We start from the raw sequence: 19,584 nt of genomic DNA, 5'->3' as shown, positions 1-19,584 counted from the left end.
AATGCTCCTAAGGATAATCTCACATACCAAGCATAAGTCTTAAATTCTTCAATCAAATCCAACCCTTAAATCATCAAAAATGATTTATCAGAGGTCATCATGATCAAGGCATCTGCCACAATATTGGTTTTACTTCTTTGATCATTTCTAAAGATCAAGCACCTAAGCGTAAGTACACTCGGTATTCATATTAGATCTCTAATTTCACCACTCCGTCTACACCCAAGTCAAACTCTTATCCATCACCTTATCCTATAGCCTTATATCTTGTCAACAAAATGGATCAACTAATTATGCTTCTCCAATTTCCTTCAACAATCCATTCGTTACTCAAGTCATACTAGTCGCCACCGGCCCGAAACGGGGCTTTCGGCATTCGCGAAGGATGGTTGGACTCTTTTATTTGTTTAAAAATATGGATTGCTAGAATGACTTATTCTCAAACTGAGACCTCGTCAAACGAGCAATTTTATTAAAAGGCTCACCAATCCATGTTAATCCCAAGCGGGACCCTCCATGGATTAGCGGTTTTCATAAAAAGGAAGGGTTCATGGAGTCGCCACCAATGTTTTACTCAAAACATTGGAAAAAGAAGTTTAAGGCAATCGATTCAAAAATCGACTTCGGCCATTACAACCAGAGTCGGGTAAGGGAGTCGGTTACGCGTGGGGAAGGTGTTAGCACCCCACAGCGCCCCTTTCGGGTTCCCTATGACAGATTATTTAAAAATAATAGTGCGAAATTACTAAATTACCCCTATTTATTCTAAGCTATTATAAATTAACTATCTACATGATGACAGTTTAAATATGTACACACAGAAAGCGGTAAAAGAAGGGACTTTAAAGAGATAAACCTTTGAAGCGTGCTTTCTTATATATCTTGACAGAAATTGGGAAGCGTTTTGGCGTTCCCTCCCTCTACAAGACCGCTCGCTCCCTCCTAAAAAATAATTTTTGACTTGGAAATCCGATGGATTTCCCTTCGACTTAGTTTGAGACTCAAGCAAAATGCTCAGAACTCAAAAACTTCGTCGGATCAACTCTCCGAGTGATTTCTAGGCAGAGCACTGCTCAAAAAAACCCAGAATACTCAAGAAGAGGGTTAAAACTCAGTCCAAAAGTGTAGAATGACGTCCCATTGACGTCATATTTATAGGGATGAGGCTCAATACGGTTTATGGGGGTCAATACGGTCCGTATTGAAGTTTTGAACTACAATACGGCCGTATTGAATTCAATACGGCCGTATTGAAGTTCAAAAAACCTCAATACGGGCGTATTGAAGTTCAGTGCGGCCGTATTGAAGTTCAGTGCAGCCGTATTGAATTCAATGCAGCCGTATTGAAGTTCAGAAACTTCAATACGGCCGTATTGAGTTCAGTGCGGCCGTATTGAAGTTCAAAATGTTCAATACGGCCGTACTGAACCTCTGGGAGGCCGTATTGGGCTTCATTCCTCCCACTTTTCTTATTTTAGCTATCCTAAGACCTCTAGACCTATAGAGAACCCTCCTTGGGCCTTCTGGAAGTCCTTCTGGCTGATCTTCCTTCAGTCTTCGAGAGTCTTCAAGCTTTATTTCCGACCCGGACAATTTTAGGGGTCTACAATACTTAGTCTCACACTACTAAAGGTAACCTTATAAGCCCAACTTAAGTCTCTAATTTGAGCCAAAAGGATTCATCTCTCTAATCATAAGGGAAGATAAATATAAAGGTTTCCTACACAAAACATCGGTCACCACAATGGCTTTACTCAATTAACAACTAAGTTTGAAATATTAGTCCTCCAGAAATTAAACTATCTCTTTTGTCACATAATTAGCTCCTTCAGTCAACAGATAATTAAGGCTCTAACGATCAATAAATATCTCAAACTTAGAATCATATAGGCAGTGTCTCTAAAAGTCTCTAAATATTACAACTGCTAACTTAAAATCATAGGTAAGGTAGTTCCTCTCATGAATTTTCAATTACCTAGACACATAAGCTACTACCCTTCCTTCTTGCATCCATACTCCAACCAACCCATCTTAGAAGCATCACTATATACCACATAATACTTACTAAAATACGGTAGTATTAACACTAGTCAATCTTTCCTTAAGAGTTTGAAAACTACTCTCACATTTGTTATCCCATACAAAGACAACTCTTTCCTAGTCAATCCAGTCAAAGGTAATAGTAAGCGACCCAGAGAAGTAATTAAGTGACGAAATGCTTTGGGGAGTTAAAAAAATAAGCATAGGTCTAGGAATTCCCGATATAGATTAACCTTTCGAACTACTGCTGAATCCATGGGTAGGCAAGAGACAACCTGGTGAACTAAAACATCTTAATAACCACAGGAAAAGAAAGCAACAACGATTCCTGTAGTAGCGACGAGAGAAACCAGAGCAGCCTAAACCGTGAACCGCTATCTTAAAAATTTACTCAATAAATTTCCTATAAACTATCCCAATAAAACTCCTAACCTCACTAATTGACTTTTGGTATCTCCCACTTAAGCACAACTTCTACCATAGGTAGATCTACGTTATATCCACGCAAGAAATTACAGGGCCTAGAACACTCACCTCATACAATCAAAAATCATACTTAGATAATTTAGCCTAAATCTATCTTGGATATATCATCAAAATTTACTCTAATATGATGATATCACATCTTAAGGTCAATCTCACTAAACACACAACCATTCACTAATTAATCCATAAGGTCATCTATCCTCATATCCACATACATGCATATCAAATCATATTAGAATACCTACTTTAAACCTTCATATATACCATCCTTAAGCATGTACGAATCAATCATCGTTTACTCCATATAGCATGTACATGAACCAACTTTACCACATAGCATCATACAACCTTAAAAGGACTCTCAATCCACATGACAACACCTCAGAATATCATATCCTAATCAGTTTTCATCCTTGCATTGCCTAACAACTCAAAACATCATGACACATTACATATTCCATCAACAACTGGCAACGAAAAATGACACCTAAAGAGTTATACTCCTCCACATGATCTCAAACCTATCTCAAAAGAAAGCTAAGAGAATAAGCTATAACTCTTATGAAGACATGAGATTCTAAAAAAATCATCTTCTTAGCTAAAAAATTCAAAAATCCAACAAATATATTCAACGCTTACAATTAGACTTCCAACCATCAAAGCAACTATAACTGGAGTTCTAGATCTCCGTTTTATCTAATTCTAGTTCCATTAGAAAGATAACGCCCAAGGCTACAACTTTCCTGAAGACTACAAAAATCTAATTCTATCAATATGGTACTCAAACTGGCACAACAAAACTACAAAAAACTTCCTTTACACCAAACTACAATAGTGTATCAACATCTAAGGCCACAAAAATACCTCAATCCTTTCAAACTCACTCCTTTACCTCAAACTCATATCCAAGCTTCTCACTACAATCCTAAACCAAAACAACTCACATACTCCACACAAAAGACTTAGAGTTGAAATAAAATCCTTATGCAACCTAACCCCTAACAAGGTTAATATGCAAGCATCAAAACTTAAGGAAATCACCAACACTCTGCCCTTTCATCAAGAACACTCAAAGCTCTAATGCTCAACACATAACCTCTTAGATTCAATCACTAGAACTATAGCTTTCAGAAAATCTACCAATCGTAAACTCTTAATACACTCGACAAATCAATGTCTCACCCACATTCAAAGTCCTAATAGTTCTAGTTGATTAGCAAGACTTCGTCCACTACTGACACATATGCTTGTAATATGAGCGATACCACTCAACCACTACCTTTACGTAAGTAAGAAGTATCAAAACAAATAAGCAATCATGAATAGCATCAACTAAGCTATATCATGTCTTTCAGCCAAATTCTGAGAAAACAATGCACAAGTAAGCACAACACTAACAACATAAGGGAAACATCATCATTATCCTCATCATAATGCAAAACATTGTTAGAGTACACACAATTAAATAACAACAAACAAAATCAATCATCATACTAGCATATCAATAAATTCCACAATCGATTCATTCTATCATTCATCTACTAAACAAGCATAGTAGACTCATAACTCACGGCCGATTGGATCGACCTGCTCTGATACCACTAAATATGACACCCTTACTACCCCAACACATATATTGTAATAATATAAATAAACTAAGGAAATAAAATTTTTCACATAGGTAAAAGGGTTCACATAAAAACCTTTAGAAACATTCTTCAATATCTAAAATAGTCTGAAAATGAAAGTTGGAAAATAAAACATAAAAGGTTACAAAATGTTTTCAAATTAATAGGTTCAACTCTATATACAAATACAATTCATGTCCTAGAAATCCTCTGCCCCGATGTCACAATATCAGAGCATACCCATAAATCAACTGTTGACATTCTAGATGCCACTCATAACCCGGATCTTCCTCACCTAAAACATCCACAAGTTATACGGTAAGAAAAGAAAACATCTATATATATAACACATAAGAAAACACAACATATTATCTCATTATAGCTTAATATTCATAAATATTTCAACATGTCATATTTCAATCAATCATGCATCGTCATCACGTCATAATTCTCAATCACACCATTCATCACAAATCTTGCACTTCACACTATGCCAAGGTCACGCTACCCAGTTAACAATCCAATGCCGTGCTCACCCCTGATATAACACTGTGCCAAGGTCACGTTACCCCTAACCTAGGGTTGTGCTCACCCCTGACATGTTAACCAAGGTCACGATACTCATGTAACATACCCGGGCCGTGCTCACCCCTGATATAACACTGTGCCAAGGTCACGTTACCCCTAACCCAGGGTCGTGCTCACCCCTAACATGTTAACCAAGGTCACGATACCCATGTAACAGTCTCGGGCCGTGCTCAACCCTGGTCATAGGTGTGAAGAACCACAATCACATCTCATTCACATTCCACACAACATCTCATAGTTCAATTCCATACACGCATCAGATAAGTCCAACATAATGAGTTTCATACATCTCAAGAAATTCACATCTAAGTCATCAATTTCATCAAGTAATATAGCAATAACAATCATAAGTTAATATGATAATCAATGGAATTATCAATTTAATACAATCTTAACATAAATAGTAAAACCCCCAATTGTTCCAAAACCTAACTCACAGGCACTTTTCTACAATTTCGTTCTCTCTCCCAGATCATCATTCTTACAAATTATTGGCATATTTATAATCCTTATCATATATAGAATCTAATGGGATCATCAATTCCTCAAACAGAAATCATCCAATTTTTCACAACCTAACTTACAGGCACTTTTTTATAATTTCGCTCTCTCTCCTAGAGCATCATTTTTACCAATTAATCATATATCCATATTCCTAAATACATACAGAATCAAATAAGACTAATAGAATATAACTCAACCATAAGAACTAGGCTTGATTGCCAAAATCCTCAATGTCATGTTGTGAAACTCTTGCAACAACATATAAAATAACAAACAAAGCAATAAGGAGTGAGAAACATCTCACTCTACCATGCAACATAGAACAAAGTTGGATAGCTAAACACAAGCAAAGATGTAAAGATATAAATCATAATAGACTACTAATGTAAATATATTGATAAAACAAAATACAATTCGACTAATAATACATAAATCATATAACCAATACAAGTCATCACACAAATTAACTTGCATATATATATATATATATATATATATATATATATATATATATATATATATATATATATATATATACACACACACACACATTGTAACACCCCGTTTTCATAAAATATAATATAGATATTTTATTAATAATTTTGGTATTTCTATTTTTATAAATGAGAGCTGATTAATATTTATTTTATTATTATTTACTATATTGTGATAATTAAATATGTTGATTTTAGTAACTATTTACAATTATTTTTATATGAATATATTGTGAGGTTTTCTAATTAAAGATTATATTATTTAATTATTTATTAAATGAGAGAAAGGATTTTTGAGATAACTATGGTTGACATTTTTTTAACTAAAGGGTTAAAAGTGGGGGGGGGGGAGGGCGGGGGTTAAATTTTAAAAAGAAATAGGGAGCTGACCAGTTTTTACATTATTACATTTTTTCACGTACGCGTTTACACTTCAGAGTTCGAAGAATTAGAAGGTGGAGGAAACTAAACCAGAGTTGATCGTCAACCTTTTTTTGCTCAACAAGATAAGGGGGAGTGAAAAACCTCGCTCTGGGTGTGGGAATGTATGTTGGGTAGTGGGATTAACCTCGATCCTGTCTCTATTGTATGCCTATGTGTGAGTGATTTTCTCCCAAATGTGTCCTTTTGTCTTTATGTCTTTTCAGATGTTCTAATTGGTGTAATTAATATGTTTGTATGAGTAGTGTTCGTGTTTGGCTTGTAATTGTAGATTTTGGTGTTCCAATGGGAAACGCTAAGGGAATACATTGGTATTTGTAAGAGAGAATGGTCTGAAGATGTAATTGTTTAAGTAAATTGTCGAATGCGAAAATCGCAGATCTGTAGAGTTTTGATCGCAGAAACCATGCTAAGTGCTAGTTCTGGCACTAGTTAGCAGACTAGAACGAGGCGTTCCCAGATTGGAACGGACCGTTCCAAACTACTAAAACAAGGGTGATTTAGTAGCCTAGAACGGGTCATTTCCAAACTAGAACGGGTCGTTCCAAACTACTAAATAGGCCTATGAATCTTGGACCGGAACGGGACGTTCCAAAATGGTCATTATGAGTTAAATTCAGCTCCAGAACGGGCCGTTCTGATTTTAGAATGGGCCGTTCTAGACGTGCCAGAACGGGTCGTTCCGATTTCAGAATGGACCGTTCTGGATGTGAATTTTGATAGAAAAGAATGGCTCAATCCAAGAGGGGGGTGAATTGGACTATGGTAATTTAAAAATTTTCAGAGTTCTTAGGATCTTTATTTCAATTCAAACTTTTCTAATATGAATTTTCAAAGAAGTTCCTTAAATGACTTGCTAATGAAAATGAGTCCTATATGCTTTCTTGATTAATCTTTGATAAAATTCAAAGTTAAGAACAATCAATATGCAACACTTGATTCATTTTAAAGCAATATTGTGCATACAAACATATTAATCAAGATTATTCTTTTTAACACAACCAAGATATTACTCAAAGTAAAAGATAAGGATAAAAGAAGATTGCACAAGTCTTTTATCTTGGTTCAACCGCTCTACATGTGACCTACATCCAGTCCTCAATCATAACCTGATCAAGATTTGTTCCACTATCTTAATGAAGAAGTTTTACAAGCATACAACACATGCATACACTCCTACATTCAAGATAACCACTTTCTTGACCCCAAGAAAGCACCTCTTGTAGAAACCCACTACAAGAATTCCTTACCACTTGAGACACCTACTCAAGATTTACAATTATTCACAAAGAATTAAGGAACGAATTCACCTAGAAGCTGAACAGATCAGACTGTGAATTTAGAAGAAAATCTCAATCTTTCTCTTTTTAAGAATGTGATGATGATGATCTTTTTCAAAGCATTTCACAAAATGTTTTACTTCTTGGTTTCACAAAGAAAACTCTCCCAGAAGGTCACAAAGACTTCACAATAACATTTTTCTCTTTTTGAATGTTAACTCATTCTCTGTTCATTCTTTTTTTTGAAGTTTCAAAGTGTGAAAACTATTTATAACATTTTCAGAACCAGATAATCGATTATTTTAAAGGATAATAGATTATTTTGTTCTTCATGATTTTTGGAAATCAACCAAGAACAAATTAATCGATTATTTTGCAGGATAATCGATTATTCTAAAGAGTGATTCCTGGGATAATCGATTATTTCACAAATAATCGATTATTACAGCAAGGCATCCTTTTCACCTGTTGTTGGAATAATCGATTATATTTAATGATAATCGATTATTTTGAGTCAGTTTTCAAAAACTCTGTTTTATATCTCAAAATAACTTTTCAAGTTTCTAACTCATCATCATACTCAATCTTAGTCAGATTAGATAAAGATTAACTCATGCACAAAGCACACACATGCAAAATGAACTAAACACAACAATACAACTTATGAGCTACTCCTATTACACATCATAATAGCAATATTTTCTTCTTGACTTTGTTTTTGACTTGTTGATGTCCTTGGTCAGCTTTAGATTCTCATAATCCACATTTTGCTATCATCAAAACCTTCATTCTCCAGGTTTGGATTGATTCACCACTTCATGAATCTCAATAATCTCCCCTTTTTTGATGATGACAAACCATACAAGCCATTTTGTTTTGCAAACCAGTATTTTCACATTTTAAGTCCTGCAAAACAAACTCAAAAACCTTTCTCCCCCTTTGAAAATCATCAAAAACAACTAGATAAACTCATTTGTCCAGATTTCACATGTATTGAATTATGCACAAGAATCATTTGCTCAAAAATTTAATGCCACAAAACCATATTCATCATTGTTTCAATTAATCCTAAAGTAACATCAGAATTTGTATCAGAGATTTTTCATATTCATCAAGTTGTCTTTTAATCACAATATCTCAACCATATGATTCATCAGCTAAGCATTATATCATCAGCTTTAATCACAAATATCTCAACCATATGATTCATCAGCTAAGCATTATATCATCAGCAAACATCACAAATATGCTATAACACTATCACATTTCAATGTGTAAAACATAATATAGCACTATCAAACATCCAAATCAAAGTTATCAAATCATTCCAAACACAATATAACCGCAATAAACTTCATATTGTACCAGAATTTAAATTGTTCAAAACAAAATAAACCAAGATTAGAAAATTGTTCAGGAATTAAAATGATTACAACCCAATTGAAATTTTAAAACCAGAAATTTAAACTAAAACCTTCTAAAAACATAACAGAACACTAAAGCTCCTAGAATCACTCCGAGTCTTCTGGCATCCCAAGCTGAGCCTTAATTCGGTTAATCTCATGATCAAGGTGATCAAATCGATCAAGAATACCCGAATAATATGACTCGTGCTTCCTAGACATCTCCATTACCGCATCAAGCTTATTAATAATAATTTGCTCAAACGAAGAAAATGATTTAGGCTCCGGTTCTTGTTCCCGTTCAGGTTCAATTTCCACTTATGGTGGTTGGTCTTCATCATGAGATGGAACACCATCTTCATCAGTTGCAGGTTCAGGAGTCGGAGGGACATCTCCTTTGAATACCCATTTGTCTTCTTGTTTTAGCATCCCCAAATGAGGCAAATAAGATTTTTCAATTTTATTCGAGGAATGGAGAATTATATTTTTCTCCCCTTTCAGATCCACACCTGCTTTTTCAAAAATCTTAGACAATAACAAAGCATATGGTATTGGACCATCCTCCTTCCTCCTAGCCTTCCACATACAGTCATTCACCACAGATACCCAATCTATCTTGATCGTTTTCTTAATTACATGCATTAGCAAAATGTCATCCCTTGACATTTGAGCATGATTATGTAATCTAGGCTTAATCATCCAAGCTATAATAAAAGAAATTAATCTTGAAATTCTTCATTCCTCCGGCTAGAAATTTTGTGTAGTTAGTGGTCTCCGGAATCCTCTGACAATCTTCTACCCGCATACCATTCAAAATAGTAATCTTAGGTCTTCTCATCAGCAAACCACTTGGAGATGAGTTGCTCAGCTCCTGTGGGTAGAGGACGTTTGCTCCCCCTGACTTCAAGCTTCTTTGGCCTTTTGGAAGAAGAAGCCATTTCTAGGTTAAAGGTGGGTTCTTTGGTGGTGATGAAGAAGATGAAGAAGATGAGCGTGTTAGGGTTTGAGAGTTGAGAGAATGTGGGTATTTGAAAAACAAGAAGATTTGGAAGTTATAGAAGCCCTAGCACCGGATTGGGGTAGAGGAGAGGTTCCACTAATGAAGAGTAGTGGGAAGTTGGAGGTTGGCGCGAATAAAACCGTTCAAAAATCGTCTAGAAAATCAAGGGTCGTGCAAATAATAGATCATCTATACAAATAATCGATTATTTGTATTAGTAAAATCCTTTGAAAAACCCTTTCTACACTAAATAATCGACTATTCCAGAAGGTCATTTCCTCTAACTTGCCCAAATAATCGATTATTGCCCAAATAATCGATTATTCTAGAGACTCTTTGTATTCTTGCTTCTCAGATGATCGATTATTGCCCAAATAATTGATTATTCCAGAGATTTCTAGAATTCATCTTCTCCCAGATAATCGATTATCTTCCAAATAATCGATTATTCTCCTAGGCTCACTTACAATAATCGATTAAATTTTACAATAATCGATTATTCTAGAGAAGTTTTTGCTTCTCTTATTTCTAACCTTTTAAACCATTTCTAATCTTTTTCAACTATTAAACTTCCTCTTTTATGCATCATATATCAATGTTTTACACATTCACAATCAATTCAATCAAGCAATCAAACTCAAGTACACATTCACAATCAATTCAAACAAGACTCATTGATTATTCCTAGTTCAATTCTCAATTGATTAAATCTTTCTCTTGGTAGAGGTTTTGTAAATATATCAGATAATCGATTATTTTGTTCTTCATAATTTCTGGAAATCAACCAAGAACAAATTAATCGATTATTTTGCAGGATAATCAATTATTCTAGAGAGTGATTCCTAGGATAATCGATTATTTCACAAATAATCGATTATTACAGCAAGGCATCCTTTTCACCTGTAACTGGAATAACCGATTATATTTAATGATAACCGATTATTTTGAGTCAGTTTTCAAAAACTCTTTTTATATCTCAAAATAACTTTTCAAGTTTCTAACTCATCATCATACTCACTCTTAGTCATATTAGATAAAGATTAACTCATGCACAACGCACACACATGCAAAATGAACTAAACACAACAATACAACTTATGTGCTACTCCTATTACACATCATAATAGTCATATTTTCTTCTTGACTTTGTTTTTGACTTGTTGATGTCCTTGGTCAGCTTTAGATTCTCATAATCCACATTTTGTTATCATCAAAACCTTCATTCTCTAGGTTTGGATTGATTCACCACTCCATGAATCTCAAAACTTCCTTCTTTGGTTTGGATCAATCCAAATTCGAATTCTTCTTCATCTTCTCTTCCGGAATCACAATCAAGGATGAAGATCTTGTGAGGAGCAAGGCTAGGGAGAATCATCAATTCATCTTTCCTACCTAGTTCTGTTAGAAAAGAATGGCTTAATCCAAGAGGGGGGGTGAATTGGATTCTATGACACTTAAAAAATTTATCAGAGTTTTAAGGATATTTAATTCAACTTAAACTTTTCTAATATGAATTCTCAAAGAAGTTTCCTGAAAGACTTGCCAATGGGAATGAGTCCTATATACTTTCTTGATTAATCTTGATTAAGTCCAGTTTTAAGAACAACTAATATGCAATACTTTGATTCAGTTTAAAGCAATGTTAAGCATACAAACATATTAATCAGGATCACCCATTTTATCACTCAATTAAGATTTTGCTCAATGTAAGAGATAAGGGTGAGAGAAAAATGCACAAATATTTTATCCTGGTTCAGCCACTCCACATGTAACCTACATCCAGTCCTCAATCATAACCTGATCAAGATTTGTTCCACTATCTTAATGAAGAAGTTTTACAAGCATAACACACATGAATATTGTAACGCCATGGAAATACCGAGCTATTTGGTAGATATACTCTATATATATATATGTATGTATGTATGCATGTATGTATATGTTGTTTATATGGATTTGGATTGGATTATGGAGATGTGGATTTGAATTGTACTTACCTCTGTGCATGTTGTATGTTGATGTGGTTTTGATTAGTTGTTTAAGCATGGTAGTGATTTTATAGTATGAGATGAGAGGTTGATGTTTTGAGAGGTTTATATAGGCATGTGTGTGCATGAATTTGGTGAATGATGCATTGTACACCATTATACTGAATTGGTACTAAGAGGGAAAAAGATTGATCACCTTCCTTCTCATCTTGGCTAAGTGAAGTATTATGGCATGCAACTCATTATTCCAAGCATATGTATCTGAAAGTGATGTTTGTTTCTGTGTTAATACATGTTGCATTTCATATGGTGGTGAGTTGTGCGTATTGCATGGAAAGGAATAGGATGGGTAAGAGATTGAAGGATAGGAACATAAGATAAATATGGTCTTTCTGAGTGAATTTGACGTTGTTTTAGAGCTTAGGGAGTTGAAATACTTCAAGGAATAGAATATTTGAGGTGAATAGTTGCTAAGGGTGAAAAGTGAGATTGAAGTTTGAGTTGGGATTTGAGGGTTTTGTCCAAATCTTGCATTTCTGAGGTTTCTAAGGTAAGGGAAATACTTATAAGACTTAATCTCGTATGTATGGGTTTGAAATATCATATTAATTCCATGATTTATGCCTGATTAAGGATGGATTGAGGGGAAAGGGATTTGGTTGGGGTTTCTTCATGATTTCCATGGATTAATGGTTAATACTTGATTTTATTGCTTAATATGTTTTTGGATATTGTTTATGCTTTATAATGATTCAAACTCATGTAATTTGGATTGGATTCATGATTGGAAGGAATTTTCAAGGTTTTCAAGGGTTTCTGGTTGTAAATGCGTCGGGCGCAGTTCTTAGCGTTGGGCGTGAATTCATCAGAGACCATCATTGCCAAATCACGCCGAGCGCGAGGTTACTCGCGCCGGGCGCAATTTGAAATTGAGAATCCTTGGGTGAATCATGCCGGGCTTGGGGAGAACCATACCGGGTGCACTATCAGACGTGGTGCTTGTGTTTTGGTAACTAATATTGCGCCGGACGCAGCATAATTGCGTTGGGCGCAATAACCTTTGTAGGTCTCTGTTTGAGTTTTTCGCCGCGCGAGACATTAGTGCGCCGGGCGTGAGTATTTTGGTCTTTAAGTCTTCAAGAAATTTGTAGCCTTGGATGTTATCTTTCCAATGGCGTTGGAATCACCCAAAAAGGAGGTCTAGAACTCCAGATATGAGTTTTTTAGTGAACAGGGGTCAAGCTGCCAGCATTGGTTATAGGTGTTGCGGTTTTTAGAATTTTTAACAAAGTAGATGATGGAATTAGGACTTGATGTCTTGATAAGAGTTATAGGAAATCTTCTTATCTTTCATATGAGATAAAGATGAGAATGATAGGAGTAGTATAATTATTGATATGCTATTTTATGTGAAGATTGTCATTTCTCAAAGAGTGATTTGGTTAAGTTGATAGTTGTTTTGGGTGTTTAATTATTTATGTTGTTATATTGAGTAATTTGGCATGGTTATGGAAACGTTTGTATGTAATTATGGAATATGCTATGTGTGTTTGGTTTGGAAAGCTAATAGGACTTAGAGGAGTAAGGTTATGGTATGGACTGGGAGATCTCTTGGTGAGATCGGGATATAATCTTTGGAAAATATGGAATTTGGGAGTCCCATGGTGAGGATTCGAATATGGAGCTTTTCCAAAGATTATATAATAAACCACTTCAGATGTTAGGTGGATTTTGAAGTACTCCTCTAAGTATTCTATTTGCTACCGGTATGGGGGCAAGGCCGAGTCATACCGATGGATGAAGTGGCCGCGATTACCAGGGTTATGTGATGACGTAACCCAACTGTATATTTTCCATGAGAGGTTAGGTGTGTGACATGGGCAGGTAACATGTTCACAAATTCAACACTTGGTTTGGATGTGTTGAGGTCAACATTTGGTTTGGATGTGTTGGCTACTTCATGGGATTATACAGTGGTGTGACTTTGGTTTGGATGTGGAATATGTATGCATTTGGTATGGATTGTATACATTGGTTATGGATTCTTTATTATCATAGAACATGTATGCATTGGCATGGATGTGTATACATTGGACTTTGGATTGGTTTATATTTGGCATGGAAATGACTTGTTATAATGTTGTCATTCCCTTGGTATGGATACATACTGTTGATGAATATCTAGTTTAATGATATTTCATTTTATTGTACTATGGTTGGTTTTATATGTGCTAACCTTTATATTTCCATGATGTGGACTGTGATGATCTCACTATGTGGGGGAGCAGATCAGGTGTGAGGCTTTGGGATGGCAAGGAGTCTTTTGGTAGCTGCTTTGAGAAGTGACTAGATTTAAAGCTTGACCAGCACCTAGGGTGTCCCTTTTGATGTTTTCATGATGTTGTACATTCATTTTCTTTTTGGATGACTGTATAACCCTACTGATGATGACCCTTTTATAAAATTATGTTTTATATGATGAAAACAATTTACACGTCATTTTATATTTACACTCTAGTGTAGCTGGCCTTTGCTCTATTTTATTTATTATATATTATTTTTATTTTATTTGTCATATTGGTTGTTGATGTGAAGGCCTAAGGTGCGTCGTTACACTTGTTGGTATCAAAGCTGATCAAGTCTCTTTAGGATTTGTGGGAAATGGTCTTGTTATGTTTCTATTATGAGGAAATGGATTTTGAAAAGGAATTACTTATGTGTTTTAGTGTAAACTCATGGGTTCCTTGATCTTTTATCTTGATTAGGATGGTTGGTAGGGGAAACCATTCTGATCCTTCTTCAGGCGTGGATGAGTGGCAGATTGCTCAAGTTATGGAGCTGATTGCTTCTGCTATTGGACAACAAAATACTTTGTTGGCTCAGATGGAGACCAATCGGGCTGCAGCTGAAGCAGCTAGGGTTGAGGTACCTGATGAGTATAGGGGCTTGTCCGAGTTCAAAAAAGGGAATCCTCCTCAATTTACAGGTGTTGATGGACCTGAAGTTGTTGACCAGTGGATTGAGGAGATGGAGAAAATCTTCATGGTGATGCATTGTCCTGAGGAGAGGAAGATAGTTTATGCTGTTTATATGTTGGTGGGTGAGGCTAGCTTCTGGTGGAAAGGTTCTCAAGCTATGATGGAAGCTAGAGGGGAAGTGGTGAATTGGGAGAACTTTAGAAAGGTGTTTCTGGAGAAATATTTTCCAGATAGTTCCAGATATGCTAAGGAAGCTGAATTTTTGAGATTGCAGCAAGGGAATATGTCAGTACAAGAGTATGTGGTCAAGTTTGAACACTTGGCTAGGTACTATTCTCAAGCTATCACTGAAGCTTGGAGATGCAGGAAGTTTAGTGAGGGTTTAAGGTATGAGTTGAAGAAGGCTATTGTTCCTATGGGAATTGTGGAGTTCCCAGTTCTAGTTGAAAAGGCAAAAATAGTTGAGAGATTTGAAGGAGGAAATAGAGTGGCAAAAGGTCTAGAGGGATCATATGGATTTGGAAGGGGGAAACATCCCCAAAAGAGACCATCTTAGTTTCAGAAGGGGAATGCTAATAAGAAACCAATGGGGACTACTACTACAGGAGTTGTTCAGAGTTTTAGATGTTACAGATGTGGAGGCCCACATATGATGAGGGATTGTCCTATAAAGGACTATGTGTGTTTTAAATGTGGCAAGGTGGGTCACATGGCTAAGGATTGCAATGTAATAAATACTCAAGCTAGAGGAAACCAGAAAGTGGATCGGCCTACTGCAGCAGGTTGTGTTTTTGCTTTAACAGGTACTGAAGCTGAAACGTCATCTGAGCTGGTAAAGGGAAAGGGCAAAGCTGATGGTAATGATATTTCTATTCTATTTGATTCTGGTGCTTCACATTCTTTTATTTCTTATGAATGTGTGGCAAGGTTAAATTTGGTTGTGAGTTCCTTGTGTGTGGATCTAGTCGTTTCTACCCCAGCTTCAGGGTCTATTTTGACTTCTGAGGTTTGTTTAAGATGTCCAGTGGAGGTGGAAGGGCCTTGTTATAAAGTGAATTTGTTTTGTTTACCTTTATCCGATTTGGATGTGATTTCAGGGATGGATTGACTTTCTGCCAACAGGATTTTGATAGATTGTTCATAAAAGAGATTAATCTTTCCTACTGATGAACATGAGAGATTTATTTCTAGCGGACAGGTGGATGGGTTGTTGAAGGGTGGAGCTCTTGGGTTTATGATCCTATCTTTTATCAGTTTAGAGAATGAAATGTTGTTGAATAGTATTGATGTTGTTAGAGATTTCCCAGAGGTTTTTCAGGATGATGTTCTGGGGTTACCACCAAAACGAGAGTTGGAGTTTAGTATTGATCTTATACCAGGGGCGGGACCAGTGTCTATTTCTCCTTATAGAATGGCACCAGCGGAGTTGTCTAAATTGAAGAAGCAGGTTGAGGAACTTTTGGAGAAGTAGATGATCAGACCTAGTGTGTCTCCGTGGGGAGCACCCGTGTTATTGGTAAAGAAGAAGGATGGTGGTGTGAGGTTATGTGTGGATTACAGGCAGTTAAATAAATCGACAATCAAGAATAAGTATTCATTGCCAAGGATAGACGATTTGATGGATCAGTTGAGGGGAGCTTCTATTTTCTCCAAGATTGATTTGAGGTCTGGGTATCACCAGATTCAGGTAAAGGAGGAGGACATACCAAAGACTGCTTTCAGGACTCGATATGGCCATTATGAGTATGTTGTTATGTCTTTTGGAGTGACGAATGCTCCAGCTATTTTCTTGGATTATATGAATAGGATTTTCAGACCCTTTCTAGATAAATTTGTTGTGGTGTTCATTGATGACATTTTGGTTTATTCTAGATCTATCGAAGAACATAGAGAACATTTGAGGATAGTTTTGCAGGTATTGAAGGAGAAACAATTATTTTCAAAGTTGTCGAAATGTGAGTTTTGGTTATCTGAAGTTAAGTTCTCGGGTCATGTGATTTCTGCACAAGGAATTGCAATTGATCCTACTAAGGTGGAAGCGGTTTTGAGGTGGGAGCGTCCTAAATCAGTTACTGAAGTTAGAGGTTTTGTGGGACTAGCTGGCTATTATAGGAGATTCGTAGAAGGGCTTTCTAAAATATTTATGCGTTTGACACAACTGACCAGGAAGGATCTTACTTTTGTATGGACGGAGGAGTGTGAGAAGAGTTTTCAAGAGTTAAAGGAAAAGTTGACATCATCTCCTGTGCTGATTCTTCCAGATCCCAATAAATCTTTTGAAGTTTATTGTGATGCATCTCATCAAGGCTTAGGATGTGTTCTTATGCAAGATAGGCGAGTTGTGGCCTATGCATCTAGACAATTGAAGACCCATGAACGGAATTATCCTACGCATGATCTAGAGTTGGCTGTGGTGGTTTTTGCTTTGAAGATTTGGAGGCATTATCTCTATGGAGCAAAGTTTGATGTGTTCAGTGATCATAAGAGTCTAAAATATTTGTTTGATTAGAAAGAGTTAAATATGAGGCAAAGGAGGTGGATTGAGTTTTTGAAAGATTATGACTTTCAGTTAATGTACCATCCAGGTAAAGAGAATGTGGTAGCAGATGCTTTCAGCAGAAAATCTCTTCATATGTCTTACATGATGGTTAAAAAGATGGAGTTAGTAGAGAAATTCAAGGATATGAATCTTAACGTTTTGGTTGCTTCAAATTTTATTAGTTGTGGTATGACTACCATTACTAGTGATTTCTTGGAGATGGTGAAACAAAAAAAAAACTCAGGATGTGGGTTTGAATAAGGTTAGAGAGTTGTTCGGTTCTGAGAGAGCTGAAGGATTTGAACAAGATGTGGATGGGGTTTTGAGATACAAGGGCAGAATTTGTATTCCACAAGATGGAGAGTTGAAGAAGTTGATACTTGAAGAAGGTCATAAAAGCAAGTTGAGTGTGCATTCGAGGATGACAAAGATGTATCAAGATTTGAAGAGAATGTTTTGGTGGAATGGTATGAAAAGGGAGGTGGCCGAGTATGTTGCAACTTGCATTGTGTGTCAGAAAGCTAAGGTAGAACATAAAAAACCAGGAGGTTTGCTACAGATGATGGAAGTGCCAGAATGGAAATGGGATAGTATCGCCATGGATTTTGTTGTTGGTTTGCCAAGGTCTTCAAAGAATTGTGATTCTATTTGGGTGATCGTGGATAGATTAACTAAGTGTGCTCATTTTCTTCCAGTGAATATAAAATGGTCCTTGCAAAAATTAACTTAGTTTTATATTAAGGAGATAGTTAGATTACATGGTGTGACCTCCAGTATCATCTCTGATAGGGATCCTCGTTTTACCTCCCAATTTTGGTAGAGTTTGCACCAGGCGTTAGGGACTTAGTTGAGACTCAGTTCTGCTTATCACCCACAGACTGATGGGCAGTCTAAGAGGACTATCCAATCTTTGGAGGACTTATTGAGGGCTTGTATTTTGGATCATCTAGGGAGTTGGGAAGAAATGTTGCCTTTGGTCGAGTTCACTTATAATAACAATTTTCATGCAAGTATAGGAATGGCACCATTTGAGGCTCTATACGGGAGGAAGTGTTGAACACCTTTGTGTTGGTTTAAAGAGGGAGAATCAATGATGGTGGGGCCAGAGATTATCTTACAGACTACCAAAAAAGTGAAACAAATTCAGGAAAGAATGAAAGTTGCTTAGAGTAGGTAAAAGTCTTATGTAGACAAAAGGAGGAAACCTTTTGAGTTTTCAGAGGGAGAACATGTATTTTTGAAGGTAACTCTTACCACAGGTGTGGGAAGAGCTATTAAGGCTAAGAAGTTGAATCCTAAGTTTATTGGGCCGTATCAAATTTTCAAGAGGATTGGATCAGTGGCATATCAGATTGCATTACCTCTATTCCTGTCTAATTTGCATGATGTGTTCCATGTTTCACAACTGAGGAAGTATATTCACGATCCGAGTCATGTCTTGGAATCAGAGGCAGTGCAAGTTAAGGAGAATTTAACTTTTAAGAAATAGCCAATCTTAGTGGTAGATAATAAAGTTAAACAGTTGCGGGGTAAATCTATCAATTTGGTAAAGGTTATTTGGGATGAGGTTACTAATGAAGCCACTTGGGAGTTGGAAGATAGGATGAAGGTTCAATACCCATATCTCTTTTTGAGTAAGTGAATTTTCGGGGACGAAAATTTTTGTTGTTGGGGAGAGTTGTAACGTCATGGACATACCGAGCTATTTGTAGATATACTATATATATATATATGTATGTATGTATGCATGTATGTATATGTTGTTTATATGGATTTGGATTGGATTATGGAGATGTGGATTTGAAATGTACTTACCTCTGTGCATGTTGTATGTTGATGTGGTTTTGATTAGTTGTTTAAGCATGGTAGTGATTTTATAGTATGAGATGAGAGGTTGATGTTTTGAGAGGTTTATATAGGCATGTGTGTGCATGAATTTGGTGAATGATGCATTGTACACCATTATACTAAATTGGTACTAAGAGGAAAGAAGACTGGTCACCTTCCTTCTCATCTTGGTTAAGTGAAGTGTTATGGCATGCAACTCATTATTCCAAGCATATGTATCTGAAAGTGATGTTTGTTTCTGTGTTAATACATGTTGCATTTCATATGGTGGTGAGTTGTGCATATTGCATGGAAAGGAATAGGATGGGTAGGAGATTGAAGGATAGGAATATAAGATAAATTCGGTCATTCTGAGTGAGTTTGAGGT

This window comes from Cajanus cajan, chromosome 4 (assembly GCF_000230855.2).
Source record: "Cajanus cajan strain Asha chromosome 4, NIPB_CcT2T_4, whole genome shotgun sequence".
NCBI lineage: Eukaryota > Viridiplantae > Streptophyta > Magnoliopsida > Fabales > Fabaceae > Cajanus > Cajanus cajan.
This window is presented reverse-complemented; position numbering follows the sequence as displayed.